We start from the raw sequence: 17,023 nt of genomic DNA on the forward strand, positions 1-17,023 counted from the left end.
CCCTACCACCTTGGAATTCAAGATTGCAAAACCCAGGGACCCTCTGGAGGAGCTCTGAGACCACCCCTGGCATGATAATGGACAGGGGAGTGGTCACTCCCCCTTCCTTTGTCCAGTTTTCTGCCAGAGCAGGGACTGGTGGTACCAGAACCGGTGTCGACTGGAAATCCTTTATTCTGTCTTCCTGGGCTTGAGCTGCTCAAGCAACAGGAGGGTAGAAACCTGTCTGTGAGGTGACAGCAGCTGGAGCTGCCTGGAAAACCTCAGAAGGCTGTAATGGTAGTACTGGGGGTCCTCTAAGGAACCCCTAGAGTGCATGGAATCATGCAACCAATGCTTGCAAAAGCCTTGGGGTATGATTCCATCATGGTTAATACTAAAAATGGCAATATTCAACGTTACCATTGTGAAGCTGTACATAGGTACTGACCTATATATACTGCACGCTTAAAATGGCGCCCCTCACTCACAACAACTGGGAAAATGGTCTTGGATGATGTGGGGGCATCTCTGCTAGTTCAGGGGTGCCCCCACCCATAGGTATTCTGAACCCAACCTTCAGGCCTGACATATGGGTGCGTTATAAGTGACCTGGTGCAGTGTAAATGGCAGTGAAAGGATGCATGCACCCTTTCACATAGGCTGCAATGGCAGTCCTGTAGAAGCCTTTGCATGGGCTCCCTATGGGTGGCAAAATAAATGCTGCAGCCCATAGGGATCCCCTGGAATCCCAATGCAGGGACTTATAAGGGGGCACGAGTATGCCAAATGTGGGTGGAATACTGGATTACCAGTATTCAGTGACAAAATTTAGAGGAGAGAGAGCTGAAGCACCGGGTTCCTGGTTAGCAGGATCACAGGGACACAGACACAGTCAAACACACATAAATTGGGGGTAACATGCCAAAAAGATTGCCTACATCACTTTCATTCTGAGATCAACGGCAATGATTTTTGGTTAAAACGTTGATATGATGGTGCTGGATTTGTAAATAAAAACGTGCCAGTGCCCAATGCTTTCCTCTGAAACACGGGGCTGCATTTAAATGTGTGAGCACAGAACACTGAGGCAGCATAATGCTGAAGCCATCTTCGGGCCTCTTTAATTCATTTACAGCCACTCCCTGGCCCCTCAGCTTACTCTTGCAGTTTTCTGCTTTCTCCCTTTGTGGCTCTTTTTCTTTTTTCTCTTTCTCGCCTGTCCCATATGTGTCTTTTGCTTGCAGTAAATGCTTGAGAAAAATAAGTACCAGTGCCCCTCACCGGAAACCACCGGCTGAGATTGGGTAATGATCAAATATTAACCCTGATTTGTTTCACTGTAGCTCAGGTGCTTCAAAACGAGGCACCTCAGACTCTTCTCTGGAAGCAGTTAATAGTGAAAAGACTTCCCCGGCCTGCCTTTGAAAGCAGTTAATATGTGCTGAAGTGCGACGTGTGCACAATTATATTATAACTCCCTTTTATAACTAAAAAGATAAGCAAGCAGTGTCCTGCAAACCGAAAGACAACTGCAGCCTCAGAGTCAGAGCAAAGATTTGATACATAAAATTGCCGATTGATCCTACCATTGACCTAGCCTTGTATCTATTAGATGTCATCAGAGCCAGGCTCCTAGCTTATTTCTGGGTTAGTTTTCCCTCTAAGCTAAACCAGGTGGTTGGCAGAAGATGACCCCACTACATTGAGGCATTGCCATTTGGAAGGGTACACAGTGAAATACAGCACTTCCCTTCCTTTGCTCAGCATCTGACACATGCACTCTGTGTACCCGGTAGAAACACCCTATTGATAATATAGGCTAAGGCTTGCCAGTGCCACTGGACTTCTGTAAAAACAGTTGGGGATAGAGAGGTTGGGCTTCATCATGGTTGAGAACTGCCACTGAGGTAAGCACTAGGGCACAATGTTCATTTTGCTTCTGTAGGTTACATGAGACCACTCACCTCACCCTCCAGAGAATTACACATTTTGTAACCCACCATTGACTGAATAGTGCTACCCCTGCAATTTATGATAAATGTCCAACATGGCTGTTAGTCATATATTGTCCTCTGGCTGTCACTCTCCATTTTTGAATCACTATTCTCTCACTTAACCCTCATTCCTCGCCCCAATCCCAGTTTACCAAGCCTACTCTTTCCTTTCCAGTGCCTTCACACGAGGTGTGTGCTGACCATTTTTCTTCCCATTTTTTCCCTACCTGAGAGGATACTACAATAACTCGTGTCCTTCAGTTGAAAGTTTCTGTTGGGTTTCTATAAGTGGATGGTCCTGGTACTGTTTATTGTTTGACAATGATAATTCCTTCTTGAAATCACTCAAGAATTATTATTACAATTTTAGAAGATGAAAATCATTTTACCTGAGCTCGCATTAAATATATTCCAAATGATAGATGCAGTTCTTCCAGGTATCCCCATTTGCAACTTTTAGAGGTGGTCGGTGGGCCTGTCAAATTCCACTTCAAAGGACTGGGCTGACGATATCAGGTGGTTGTAGGAGAATTTGCTATGAGATTTACCTTAAAGTGAAAAGTGGTATTCTTAGGATTGAGACCAAAGACCAATGGGGTGCATGTCAAGAGGTGCTTTCTCACAAATGAAATGTTGTAACTACCATTGTGAGGAACCCTTGAACCCACACTTTCGGTGTTGTAGTTTTCTGGTGCCTAAATAAAGCTGTATGGGGATCTACAAAGATTAGCTGGGGTTCATAGGTTGCGTGTGGTAAATGTGTATCGCTCGCAAGTAGTACAGGTAGTGCCATGCACAATTAAATAAACTGCCTTCCTTCACCATTGCAATCACTTTACCTTCTGAAAATAGATGCCAAAAGTTCTACGAATATGTCCTCATAGTGCTTGGGCTGCAAGATGTCTGTTCTAAGAGAAGGTGATGCAACAAAAGGCATAAATCCCCCAACAACTGAGATCATGCATGGAAAGAGGCAGAATATGTCAAAATGTTATCTTTTTTCTTTCCAGTGTCTGTTTCTACTAGGGGTTACTTATATTGTGGTGAGCTGAGCTACTCAAGCCTCAAACTACTACTCAAAACTCAAACCTTCTTGCGTTCTCAAATTTACTTAAAAATGCACCATTTGCCAACTCTTTTTTCAAAATGTTCTAGGGGGAGAACCCCCCCCCCCCAAATCCTTGTTAAGACAGTCGGGCTCAGTCGCTACACTTGCTTGCGACAGGTCACTTGTAGCAAACTTTTACACCCCATCACTTTCAAATGTCATCAGCCACCACTGTTACTAATTTTCATTCAAATTCGATGACACCTTTGTGGCTGTACCAGGCCTTTACAGCCCCCATTCCATACTTAATATGCTTTTTTCTACTCCAAATGTCCTTTAATCTCTCAACAGATTCCTGCGAAACTATGCAGATTTCCAACATGCACACCTCCGGAAAGGGGAAAACGCAGGCAATTAGCATTAAAGATGGATGAAATTCCAGGGCTGAGTGAAACGCTGCAATTTCACTGATGTTCTTATGCCCGCCAGGCAGAAGTGATTCTGGTCCATTGCTCCATGGGCAGAAAAGGAAGCTAAAAGTACCTTTGTTTTTCGGAGCACTGTGAGTAACCAGGCAGCATATTAACATTAGGGTCCCGTGAAGAGCTGGACGCAGTCCAGTCTTTTCACGGGAGCTCTCTGGCCGGAAGTAGACGACCTTGGGAGGGATAGGCTGCGTGTTAGGCAGGGGAGGGATTTTAAGAAATTACAAAAGGGGGTGGGGTTGGGATGATCGGCCTCTTCGGCGCCAACAGGTCACGCTGCGCAGAGGTTGGCCGATCTAGGGTTTTAGGGTAGTTTAGTGGTGATGTTACGCTTCAGTTCAGTTCGGCTGAAGCGGATGAAGTACGAGGCGGGGGTAAGCACGCAAGTGCCCCCGTTTTGGCTGCAGGACCACGTGAGGTCAGTTTATGCCGCTTCAGCATACGTGAAGCGAGTATTCTGTCTTTACAACTTTCTTTTGGGCTAATTTAACAGGCACGCGTTTTCTTTAAACTATAAGGGCCGCGCTTCGCGTGCTGGGAGAAGCGGGCCGCGGCGACCTCCTGAGGCCGGGGTTTCTGGATGAGGCCTAGGTGGGGATCAGGGCATGGCAGCTGCGGCGGCCGATTGCCGCTCCCCAGCTAAGTGGAGTAAAAGGAAGGCAAAAAGAGGGCGGGCATGGTGTGTTTCCCCCCCTCCTAATCTGGTGAATCAAGGGCCCCAGAAGGAGCCCCAACTTGGAATAGGCCTCATGAGGGTGGGCCTGGCAGGGGAGGGGCCACAGGGTGCTTTGGCAGGCCCTTCTGGGCTGGGAGAGGTGGAACAAGAGCCTTTTCAGCAGGCCGTGCAGGTTTCATTGGAGCCAGCCGGGGTAGACAGCCTCTTGATCTGACCCTAGCAGGGTCCACAGCTAAGGGTAATGGGGTGGGCATGGCACACAGGTGTGGGGGCCTTTCAGGACAGGAAAAAAGTGGGCACTGCTGCAGCAGCTCTAGCAACAAGGCAGGTGGTGTGGGGGCAGGGGAGCTGTTTGTTGAGGGCGGACTGGTGCAGGACATGGGGGGGGCAGCCGCCACACGTCTAATGACTGGTCGTCTGTTGATATTGAGGCATGCATTTAGGAGCAAAGGCAAATGGTGGTGGAGACAGAACGCAGGTGGGAAAAGTTGTGCAAGGAAAAGGGAGAGGCAGAGGGCAGGGCTAAGAAGGCAAAGAGGAAGGCGGCAGTGGTTGGGGGGTGCCAAGATGAAGGGTACAGGCCTGAGAAGGTTAGCTGGGTCTGCATACCACAGGATGAGTAGGTGTTAGTGCATGAGGTTGGTACGGTTGGCAGGTCTGGCAGCGTGATGGCAACGCTTGGCTCATACGACCAGGTGCGGCGAGGAGTGTCAATGCCGACACGACGCGGGTAGAAAGGTGGCAAAGCAAATGGGGTGCAATATGGCCCCTGAACGTTGGTCCGAAGCACTAGAGGGGTCTTCGGCGGCCTTCTCTACACAGTGGGAGCGCAGGAAGGTTACAACTGGTTTACATCAGGGGGGTTCCAGAATGGGAGACGAATACAGCATGGGGGATGCTATTGGCGCAGAAGAAGGAATGGGAGTGGATGAAGATGTGGTGCTTGAGCTGGATTATGAGGATGAGCTGGATGATTGGGAAGAGGGCGAGATCCAAGAGAAGGAGGTGAGTGGGGTGCAAGGGAAGGGGCAGGGGCGAAGGAGCGGCACAACCCCTTTTTCTGCTTCTGTTTTACAGGTTCATACATTGGCGCAAGGACACGCGGTCTCCTGCAAGGACGGCGGCAGGCGCAAGGTAGTGGCGGACGTTGGAGTGGTGGCTCTGGGGCTGCAAGGTAAAGGAGAATGGTGGGCACCATGGGAAGTTAAGAAGGGTAAAGGGGGCACAGCTCAATACAAATCTGTGGGAGTGGGTGAGGATTCCATACACCTCAAGTCGGAGGCAGGAGGCGTGGTTGCAAGCGGGGAAGATCAGAATGATGACAAGGGGCCGGCGGCAAAGGACGGGCATGAAGATAACGGGGTAGATGGGGATAAAGAGGACGATGATAAAGGGGTGGCAGGGCACAAGAAGAGACTCCCTTACATTGGTCTTGCCTTGCCTTTAGGGTCCCATGTGGCACATACGATGAAGTCAAGGATTTGGTGGCACGAATATATGGACGTATTCAAATTCCTGCATAGGGATATACAGACTAAGGAAGGTTCTAAGGAAGAGGAGTGGGAATTGGCACGGGTTCCAATAACCATGGACAATTGGACTTCGGACTTCTTGATTTACGCCAGTATATATTGTGAGAAATACCTCAATTGGGCCATTGCCATGTTCAAGTACAAGGAAAGCCCAGTTGCATTTTGGAGGATTTGGATGGCTAAAATATGAGTTTCCTGCCAGACTTAGCATTAACCTGGAGAAACTGTGGGGGGATGTGGATTCTGAGTTATCGATGCAGTGGATGGCGTCTTCGCATCAACCCATGCAGCTAGTGGTCTCCCAGTAGTGTATAAGCCGTTTCAGCAGCATCCCACTCAGGGAGGGGCGGGTGTGCCTCAGAGGGCACAGGTATCTACCTCAGGATCCTGTTGGAATTTCAACAAGGATTTCTGCTCTAGGCACCCTTATAAGTTTAGACATGAGTGTTCCAAATGTGGGGGCAAGCACCCGGTCATGCAATGTTTCTCGCTTACCAGTCCTGCTGAACAGTGGAGAGCAGCCAGGGGTAGAGGGGGTCAGGGAGCTACTGGGCAAAAGGGTGCCTACTCCAATTAGAATAGAGAGATTAATGCATTGGTTGCGCGTGTACCCAGACACGTACACAGCACTCAAATTAGAGTGGGGGTTCAGAGAAGGTTATCAGGGTCCACGGAAGAGGACATGGGTGGAGAATTTGCAGGCAGCTAAGACTATGCCGAGGTAGTGCTGGAGAAATTGCACAAGGAAGTGTCGGAAGGCAGGATTGTGGGGCCCTTTCACGGGTGGCCTATGGAAGACTTGATGAACTCACCATTGGGAGTGGTACCTAAAAAGAACAGAGGGGAATTTAGGTTGATACACCATTTGTCGTGGCCTGAAGGGGTGTCTGTGAATGATTTCATCACACTAGTGGTATACGCCACGGTGGATGATGCCATACGGATCATACGGGGTTGTGGGAAACAGGCTGAGATGGCAAAATGTGACATCAAGACAGCTTTCCGGCTGCTCCCTATTCACCCGGAAGATTTCTCTTTGCCTGGAATGCAGCTGGAGGGGCAATAGATGTGGACAGAGTCCTGCCCATGTGGTTTGTGGTCTCATGGGCACTGTTTGAAGCCTTTAGTACATTCTTGCAGTGGGTTTTTGTTCAGTTGAGTGGACATCAGACGGTGTCGCACTAGCTGGATGATTTTCTCTTTGTAGGGACAGCGCAGTCGGGCTCGTGTGGCAGGGCTCTTAGGCTTTTTGAGCAGATGGCGCAGGAGTTTGGGGTGCCTCTGGCATCAGAGAAAACAGAAGGCCCTAAGTGTGTCTTAACCTATTTGGGGATCAAACTGGACATGAGGGATTTCATAGCTCACTTACCAGCTGAGAAGGTGGGGGAGATTCTGTTGTTCCTGATGGAGGTCAGAGTGAGGCGTAAAATTGAACTGCGGTGGCTCATCAGCTACTGGGCTTCCTCAACTTTGCATGTCGGGTGGTCCGGGGTGGCAGGACTTTTTGTAGGCGCATGGGTTTAGCCATGTCGGGTGCATCCCTCCGGCATCACAGGATAATGTTGACAGTGGGATTACGAGAAGACATTACGATATGGGAACTGTTCTTGATGCAGTTTAATGGGGTCTCAATGTCATTTCGGGAGGAGGACACTATGTGGCAGGTGCAGATCTTTTCTGGTGCGGCTGGCGCAGCTGGTTTTTGACTGTTTTGGGATGGGCGATGCTGTGCAGAGGCATGGCCTGCGCAATGGCTGAGCCAAGGGAGGAGCATTGCATTCTTGGAATTCTTTCCTCTTTTGGTGGTGCTGGCAGTGTGGGGAGACTAATTGGCTAACAGGACAGTGGTGTTTCATGTGGATAGTTTGACAGTGGTGGAGTTGGTAAACAAGCAGAAAGCAGGGCGTGTTAGAGTACTGAAGTTGCTTAGGCGTTTTATGTTGAGTTGTTTGACTCTGAACATAATATTCAAGGCTGTAGGTAAACAACTCCATTGCAGATTCCCTATCTTGTTTGCAGTGGCAGCGTTTCCGACAGTTGGCACCCGGGGCGGACGAATTCAAGACAGCGGTTCCAGCATACATTTGGGAGTAGGATGGCGTGATGGTCATGAGACTGGTAGAGAGGTCGCTAGCTGAATCAACCCTTAGGAGTTATCACCTGGCATGGTTGGAGTTTCAGGATTTTGAAGCTTACAGGGATCAATTTTGGCGTCAGGAACGGGAAGTACTGGAGGCTTGAGTGATGCGTCTTGTTGTGTATTTGATTCGGAAAGATTTATCGCCCGCTACAATTGGGGGCAAGTTGGCAGGGGTGTCTTTTTATGGCAAGTTATTTTTTGGCTGGGACCCGGCAAAGAATGACATTCTGGGAAAAATTCTGAAGGACTGGGGGAGGGTTTGCTCTAGTTTAGTTTTTGTTTGGGAAGCCATTACTTTCGAATTGCTGTTGGAAATTTTGCACGTATTACCAGTGTGCTGTTTTAATGCAGATGAGGTCGCACTATTCCAGCTATGCATGATATGGATGTTTTTGGGGGCTTTTTGAATGTCTGTATTATTGGGGGTGGGGACTGAGTGTGGTGTAAAGATGTGTGAGGTGCAACGCCAAGGTGGCAGATTGGGGATATGACTGAAGCTATCGAAAACGGATCAGTTGGGCAAGGGTAAGTGGATTTGGTTAGAGCAAGGAGGAGTGGTGGAAGCCTGCCCGGTACGAGAATGGGACAAATTCATAGCCTGCAGGAGAAGTCGTGGTGAATGGGTTTTTCGGCATGAGAATGGCACAAAGGTTACAGTGTTTTAGTTGTTGTCTGTTTTGAGGATGGCCCTGAGGCGACTGGGAAGGCAGGCGAGTAATTTTGGTATGCACTCTTTTAAATAGGGGCAGCAACAGAGGCAACCAGGTTGGGGTGGGACTGGGATCGGATAAGGCGCACTGGACGGTGGCATTCAAGGTGCTGTTCGAGCCTAGTTTTAATTGAGGGAGGGGCAGGAGTAGGTTCGGTCTGGGAAACGAAGGGGAGGCCTGGGCTTTGTGGCATGATGTGCTGAAGTTTGTGTATCGTTCCAGGTTGCGTAAGTGGCCCAGAGAAGAATAAGTCAATCACGTGGCTGGTCGGCCATTCTTTCTTGCATTGGGCAGCCAAGTATGCAGAAAAACAGGTCAATGGACAATCTTTGGAACTACCGAGCAGCCAGCATGAAGTGCTGTGGTGGGGAAAGTGTGGTATGAGGTGGGGTAATTTGCTTCCATTTATCACTTCCATTTTGCCGACTCGGGGGTCTCCGGATGTTCTGGTGGTACACCTTGGGGAAAATGACTTGGTCCATCTTTCAGGGCTCACCCTACTGCAACACATGCAGTGGGTTCGCTGGTGGGGCAGCAAAACGCCAAGTGGGTTTTGCTGAGTGGCAGTCAATGGGGGAGGCTTGTCCACCCTTCCAGGGGGGGAGAAAGAAGCAGGTGAAGGATGTCAGACGGGGGGAGGCCAGAGTCAGGCAAGGGGTAAAAGGAAAAAGGGGGATGTGTGGAAATAGATGTGGATTTGGGAAGATGCGAAGGATAAGTGGAGGTTTAAAATGCGAATGGAAGGAAGGGAGTTACAAGGTTAAAATAAATAAAAAATAAAGGGGGTGATTCTAACCCTGACGGGCGGCGGAGGCCGCCCGCCAGAGTTCCCCCCTCCAGAACACCGCTCCACAGTCATAAGACCGCTGCGGTGATTCTGGCTTTTGCACTGGGCTGGCGGGCGGCCGCCAAAAGGCCGCCCGCCAGCCCAGTGCAAAAGAGCCTTCCCACGAGGATGGTGGCTCAGAATTGAGCCGGCGGAGTGGGAAGGTGCGACGGGTGCAGTGGCACCCGTCGCGTATTTCAGTGTCTGCAATGCATGGGGGATTCCCAGGGCAGCGGAAAACCGGCGGGAGACCGCCGGTTTTCCACTTCTGACCGCGGCAAAACCGCTGCGCTCAGAATGCCCTGCGGGGCACCGCCAGCCTGTTGGCGGTGCTCCCGCCGACCCTGGCCCCGGCGGTAAGGAACCGGCGGGGTCAGAATCAGGCCCAAAGTTCTGGTTATATTTGATGTGTTATGATTATTGAGCCAGCCTGTCCTAATAAATGGCCTTTTACACTAAATAAGGGTGTCGGAGTCTATGTCCTGATAATGCAAAATCCATTAAGGAAAAGCTGCTCTCCAGATCTCTGAGAGTTCACTTCAAAGCAACTTCCCATATGGGGAAGTCTGGGTGTCACGCTTGTCTGCAGGCACGTGCCACCCAAATGTTTTTTTGAAGGGTTTTGTAATAAATGTAATGACAATGCCATAAATTCAGTTGCATTTGGAGGCCTATGATACTGCTGGGAGTTGCACGAATTCCTCGCTAGGTGCATTACTCAATGGTCAGAATGAGGAATTTTTGTTTTGAAGGGCATTTCACTGGCATTCTTCCCTTTTTTTCAGACTTTGGCAGGTGGACACGAAAATGCCAGATTTGCCTGAAGTGTTGCATTTATTTTCTACTGATTAGAAAAATTGCCCATCTATAGTTAGCAACTCCTCCATTTTCGAGATGCACAGATCAGAATAGTGAACCTTTAAAAGACTGCTTCCTGTGGTACTACAAATTGTGGCTGCACTATATTACTGAATCTGTTTTTGGCAGATACTCTTTTTCACAACACTTTTCTTAGTAGTCAGTCCTGTCTTAGCCATGAATTAATAATTACTCCAGCATTTCCAGGAGAAATACAATCACTTATAGTGAAAATATTTGGAATATTTACCACCAAGTATTATGATATATTTCAGCGTCATCATTTATTCGGCATTCAGCTCTGAACAAAAAAGTTATTTTCGAAAACAGCACCAGTAAGAGTAATACGATTACTAGCACTCCCACCCCCAGCAGTGAATGAGCTCATGGTGGGCAGGGGTGGGCAGAGTTGGGGGTTGGCAGGACGAGGCGTTAAGGGCTCTTTACTATCAATGAAGCAGCAGCTCTGACTTTTCTTTTTATCAGACGCTGCACTCTCTGTCATGTTGTGATGGTAACGTAAGGCCTTACAACTGCAGTAAAACAGAAATAAATAGCAAACTGACATGTTTGTTTCTTTCTACTTGGCAATAGGCCTTACAATGCCTCTACGTGAAGGAAAGGCAGGGGTGAACACAGAAGAGAGTGAATCTTCTGGTCAGTGCTTTAAATGGAAAAAGAGAAGTGCCTAATTGGGATGAGCAGTGAGGGTCTGGTAGATGCATGTGTGGGGGCGTGGCTTAGAGGCAGGCATTTAATAATAGCCGTATTTTCTTAAATTCAATGCAAAACGCCCTGGTGTCCTTCGGCCAAGTTTGTTCATGTGTGCAGGGTATATTGATTTTTTTTTGCAGTTTTAAACAGTCCAAACTTGGAAAGAAGGCATTAAAGCTTTTTACTTGAGAAGTAGACATTTTACATGAAAATATACTTTTTTTGTTTTTATGGCACGTCGAGATCAAGTGACTTGCCCAGAATCACAGGACATTGAGCGGACATCTAGATTTCAACACCCTGTGCCATACAAACAAAATAAAGTACACTTTAATGTAAAACGTGTGCTTCTCATTTAAAGCGCGTTAATACCCTCCTGCCAAGAGTGCGCAAGATATAACTCGAAAAAAGTACACTTAGACTGAACTTGTCAGAAACGCTTTGGGTGCTGTGACAGACTATGATGAGCGTATTCCAGTGCCGCAGCCTTACACTAACTGACAGTGCAACAGTTCCAATGCAGGGGGCTGTAGCTGTCAGGCCTCATCCTGTTCCTGTCGTGCTGTCAGAGTGTAAGGCTGCAGCAGTAACGAACAGCTGGAATATACTCCCTGATGACTTTCAAAAGGCCTCACAGACACGCTCCCTCTAAAAGTCTCGCACTCAGCAGCACTTAGGCTGCACAAACTCATAACACAGAGCCCGACCCCAGCTTGCCTCTAGGAGTACCGGTACTCTAGGGGAGAAAACTGAGAAGTGTCGGTACCTAGTACTGTTGAGGTCTGGCCCATTTAAAGCACTGCTTCTGGTACAAAAATAAAAGAGCTGCAGTGCTGCTTTGAAACAGTTCATACCCTCATCCACCTAGAGCTAAATTCACCATGGAAAGTGGTTATGGGTATAAGGAAGCAGAATGCATATGAAATAGCAATGAGCTGGAACAGAAGCATTGTAAGGCATGGACAAAGTGGGCTTTGGCACAGGGCCTCACCCTTTCAGGGGGCCCCCTGATAAAGCCAGTTCTGTTCTGCAGACTGTCGTGCCTTGATGATTTTCAACTGAGTTTTAACCACTTGGCAGCCATGGACGTAACGGTTACGTCCTGGCTGCGGCGCTGAGGCGCCAAGTACATAACCGTTACGTCCTTGGACCGGCTCATGAGGAGAGTGCTAGCGCTCCCCCCATGAGCCTCGCTTCAGCGCCCCCAGGGCAGGGATGGAAGGGGAATTGTTTCCCCTTCCACCCTGTCCCCCCTGCCTCTCCCCGTGGCATCAGATGAGGTCAGTGTGCGATCAAGCTGAGCTTCCAGCGCAGATCGGAGGAGAAATGCAAAAGCATTTCTCCTCCGATCACATAGAGGTGCTGAGAGAGGCATCAAAGGAAAGGAAAGGCCTTTCCTTTCCTTTGATGTCTTTCTCAGCATTTCTGCTGCCTGATCGCGATGCGATCAGGCAGCAAAAATGCCCACTAGACACCTGGAATTATTTTTTTTTTAATTATTGAATGAGGGCTCCCTTGGGCACAGGCTGCTCCCCACCGGAGCAATTTATTTTTAGGCCATTTCTGCCCCCTCTGGGGGCAGATCGGCCTATTGTACTTAGGCCTATCTGCTCCCAGGGGAGCAGAAACCACTAGACACCAGGGATAATTCTTTAGTTTGTTTATTTTTATTTTTTTATATGTGGAGAGTGACCCCTTAGGCAAGGGTCACTCCCCTGGAGACAAAATTACTTTTAGGCCATTTCTGCCCCCCTTGGGGACAGATCGGCCTATTTTTATTAGGCCAATCTGTCCCCAGGGAGGCAGAAAGCACTAGACACGAGGGAATGTTTTAAAATGTATATTTATACATAAGCAGAGCAAAATATTTTTAGGCCCTTTCTGCCTTAGACAAGGGTCGTTCCTCTGGGGGGCAAATTTATTTTAAGCCTAGGGGGGCAGAAACCAGGGATTTTTTTTGGAGCCAATTTCACGCAAGGGAAGCGACCCCTTAGGCAAGGGTCAAATTGTTTTGGGGTAATTTCTGCTCCCCTTGGGGGCAGATCGGTGTATTTCTAGCCCTTGGCCAGCTGAACGCATGACATAATTGGTTTCTCAGGGAAGTCCTGGTCACTCAGATCTCATCCATTTCTCTCAGTTATATTAGTCTCATATATACAATGACAAACAGAGGCAGTATATGTTTCAATAATGATTTTAATAAAACAACTGCATCCTAGATAGCAAAGCGTGTGCTGCAATAACCAGGACAACACAGCATGACAGTATTAAAATTGTGACAGGGAGAGTGGGACTAACTCCTACCTAGGGTATGATAGAGCACAGCGTGTTAAGCTCTAATTCTGCCCTTCAGGTTCCCCTGGGAAGACATCATCCCTCATACCGTCAGCAAAACAGCAGAGGCGAAGCATTCGGCAATCAGCATACAGACTTCGTTCTCTGGCTGGAATCTCCCTCTAGCATGTAAGGCACAGGGAAGTGTTTTGTAATAACACAGCTGATGTTCTGAGAAAATGTCCCTACATAAGGATGTGTGTTTTCTATGAATGTTGGAGACTAAAATTCTACCACAGTCACCGGCATTGTACTGTACTGTAGCCTTGGAAGAAGCACAGAGTGAGCAAGAATGTCTTCTTTGAGAACAGAGTGCTGGCCTAGGCAAAAATAGTTAGATAAACAGAAAATAAAACAAGACCGTAAAAGTGGCTATTATAACAATAAAAAAATAAAGCCGAATAAAATATATCTAGGTTAAAGGGCACAGAAGCTTGGCCTAGTGTGTTGTAATAACGTGCATGGAGCTATAGCTAAAATGGCTACACGACTAGGGGACCCTAAAAAACATTTGAACCTGGTTCCCCAAAATCCATAAGGTGTCCCAGAGGTGGCGTACTTTTTTTCTTTGTCTGTAACAATAGCTATAGCCTCAATAGCGAGTAATCTGATTAGCTGGCCGTCTCCATTCATTCACAGAAGGATGTTAAATATAAATAAATATAACATGTTGTTTTGCCATATATGCATTTCCATCTGTCTGTCCAAACATTTCTGATAAAAGTAAGGACATTCCAGTTCACATAGATTTCTTACTGTTGGTTAATATTTTGTGATGTGGCTGGTGTACGATACCTTTTGTATATCAACAGGTATATCTCTCACAAATATACTTTTAATTATGACGCAGTGACTTTTATACATTCCAGTATAGCTATCCCAAAAATATATTAAACAAAAGTATGCAACCTATTCATACGTTCTTCTTTTCGTAAGAAAGCACGGTTTCTTTGATCAGGAAAGTGTTAATGTTTAACCCTATTCCTTTGCTTTGCACATTATGCATTCCCTATTGGATTAGATCCTGGTCCTGTACTCAATGTCCCACTCAAAGGAAAAATGGATCAGTTCCTCTCCTACGTACTACTTTATTTTTGGGGTACATGGGAAAGAAATATTCACTCTTAAAGTCATCAGTGAAGCTGCTACTGGTTGCTGACATTATGCCCTCCCAAACAACCTTTTTTTTCTGAGGGCTGAAAGATATCCAATAGAGTAACTTTTAGAGCCGTCGTCTATTTCAGTTGAATGCAGGAGAGCCAGAAGTGCATTGTCCTTATCCTCTAGTGGGTCAACATGAGGCGACTAACTCAATCTGTTCAGTTAAGCGGAACCGAATATCTTTTACTCCATGCATTGACCTTTCTCATTTGAGTGGCCTGTGAATGCCGCAGCTACGTTCCGGCACTCATAATAACCAATACCTTCCAGATGAGTATTTCTGAGGTGTGAGAAATGGAGCAAAACTGTTAGACTCATTGTTTTATCACCAGGTTCCCATTATAATTCCCCATTTTCAGAATGTTTTTGACCCACGGACGCAGCCAGGTGTTAGCTGGTGAAATGTCAAGAGGTAAGCAGAGAAAAATGTAAGTGAGGTTTTACCACAGTATGTATCATACAGAATCCGGATAGACACAACTTTCGGAATGAGGGCCTAAATCTCTATTTCCACATGCTGTTTTGCATGTTGATGGTACCCAGTAATGATTTGATTCAGTGACAAATTGTAATCCACCTCATTCTTTCAAGTTGATAACACCGGGCATGCCTGGATTTAATTTGCCAAGCTGATAACTGGTTCTGAACTATATATGTACTATGAAACCTGCAACATTTTAGTTCCATTTCTACACCATGTGCTTCCTTCCAGTGCTTTTGTGCTCAACATAGAGATAAATCTCAAGCCCTCTGTGTTGTCTACAAGAATGAGGGTCTTATTGGATGAAAACTTATGCCCTTCAGTGACGTTCCTACATTGGGGCATTGCTTCTAATATCCTCCTTATCTAGGCATTTGTTGATGCCATGCACCTGTGATAAGAAGGTGATGCTCCTCCATCCAAGTAAATCTTTGATACACCTTGTTACTACTCATTCCGAATATTTACAGTAACAAGCTTCCTTAAACACTCTCCTTGATATTATCCAGATTCATTACTCGGTTCCGTATTGTCCTCAAAAAGATAATCAACACTTTGGAGCCACTCATAGCAGGTACGCTCCATAGAGATTATTTCTCAAAACAAAGCAACTTAAAGTATTCAAAAACGTAAGGAGTCACATCAACCTTAGCTGCACCAATCACACTCAGAAGGTCGCAAGATCTGTACCAATTATTGAAGATAGTTTAGAGATCGCTGGTATTTAGAGCTGTGGCAATGTTGAAAATGTTGTGTGTTTAGGCTTCTAGGGTATATGTTGCAATTATAGTTTCAACTTCAGCTACTCTATTTTCTGCACTGCCGATAAATATGTCATTTTAAGGGTACAGTTGTAGCCTGTGAGAAAACGTGCAGAGGCTTTTGTACTCATGTTAATTATTTATCTTGAATATTTCCATGTATTGTTTTGATTCTGTTTATTATTGGCTGCAACACTATTTTACATTATTCACGTATTTACAAAGAAAATATTACTCCTACATATCTTACATCTCACTGCAGCTACTGTTGCTGCTGCTCCTTCAGAAGCACCAGAACACTCGTAACAGTGGAAATTGCTAACTTAATATTAGATGAGTGATCCATCCTGAGACTGAACTTTACTATTGTAACTGGGTTGTAAATTGCTCTTCCATTTACTCCTTTGAGCAAATGCTGCTTTTCTTGGGCCTATCATTATTTGGCCTTCTATATTCTTTGAGAACTTCCAGTGCCCAGCACAAATTTTTGGGTAAATTTGGCTTTACAACTAGCTCGTGCTAACATGTGCTTTCTACTTCTGGTCTTTAGCTATCTGCCACACACGTGGCAAACATAAACTATACAAAGCCATGCCATTCCAGTATTCGGAGCTCGCCAGGCTCTCATGTGATAGGTATCCATGTAGTAGGTGAGTGATTGCCCAGTCTTCTGTATGCCTTTTGCTAGTGGCATTTTTTGCTGTGCACTCTCCTTTATGATGTTCTTATTCTGCCCAGGCTGAATGTGTGTGACAGCTTGATTGCTTGTGGATACAGTCTATCAAGTGCTTCAGTGTTATGGTTGTCCTTTACACTAGTCACAGGTTTTATCAAAAGAGCTTACAGTGTCCTACTACCTACTGTTTATGATGTACTTCTCAGGAAGTATATGAAAAATGTCTTCAAGTTTAGGCTGGGGCTTTCATCAAATTTCAGTGTGAATCTGTTTAGGTCAATGGATCTTGGTTGGTGGCGCGTTTTTGCCACTGAGGAAACCTAAGGGCTGATTTAAAAGAGAATGATAAAGGGGTTTCTGCTATAATTCCTTTTCTGGATGTAGAGGGTGGTGGAAGGCAGCACGCTTTATGGCTTTGCCATCACCAGCTATCCAGTTGGAAACTCCATCCTATGCTGAAAATTAAGTCAAATCAAAAGACCAGTTTAGGCTGATGGTATGTCACTATCTTGGGTTGTGTTTATTCTGATGGTATGTCACTATTTGTGGTTGCGTTTATTCCATTCAAGACTTCTGAGTAATCCATGGCAGTCTTGCACAGAAGAGCGTGCATGTCCCTAGTAGATGGAATAAATGTCCCCGTAT

Source organism: Pleurodeles waltl, chromosome 5, assembly GCF_031143425.1.
Source record: "Pleurodeles waltl isolate 20211129_DDA chromosome 5, aPleWal1.hap1.20221129, whole genome shotgun sequence".
Lineage (NCBI taxonomy): Eukaryota > Metazoa > Chordata > Amphibia > Caudata > Salamandridae > Pleurodeles > Pleurodeles waltl.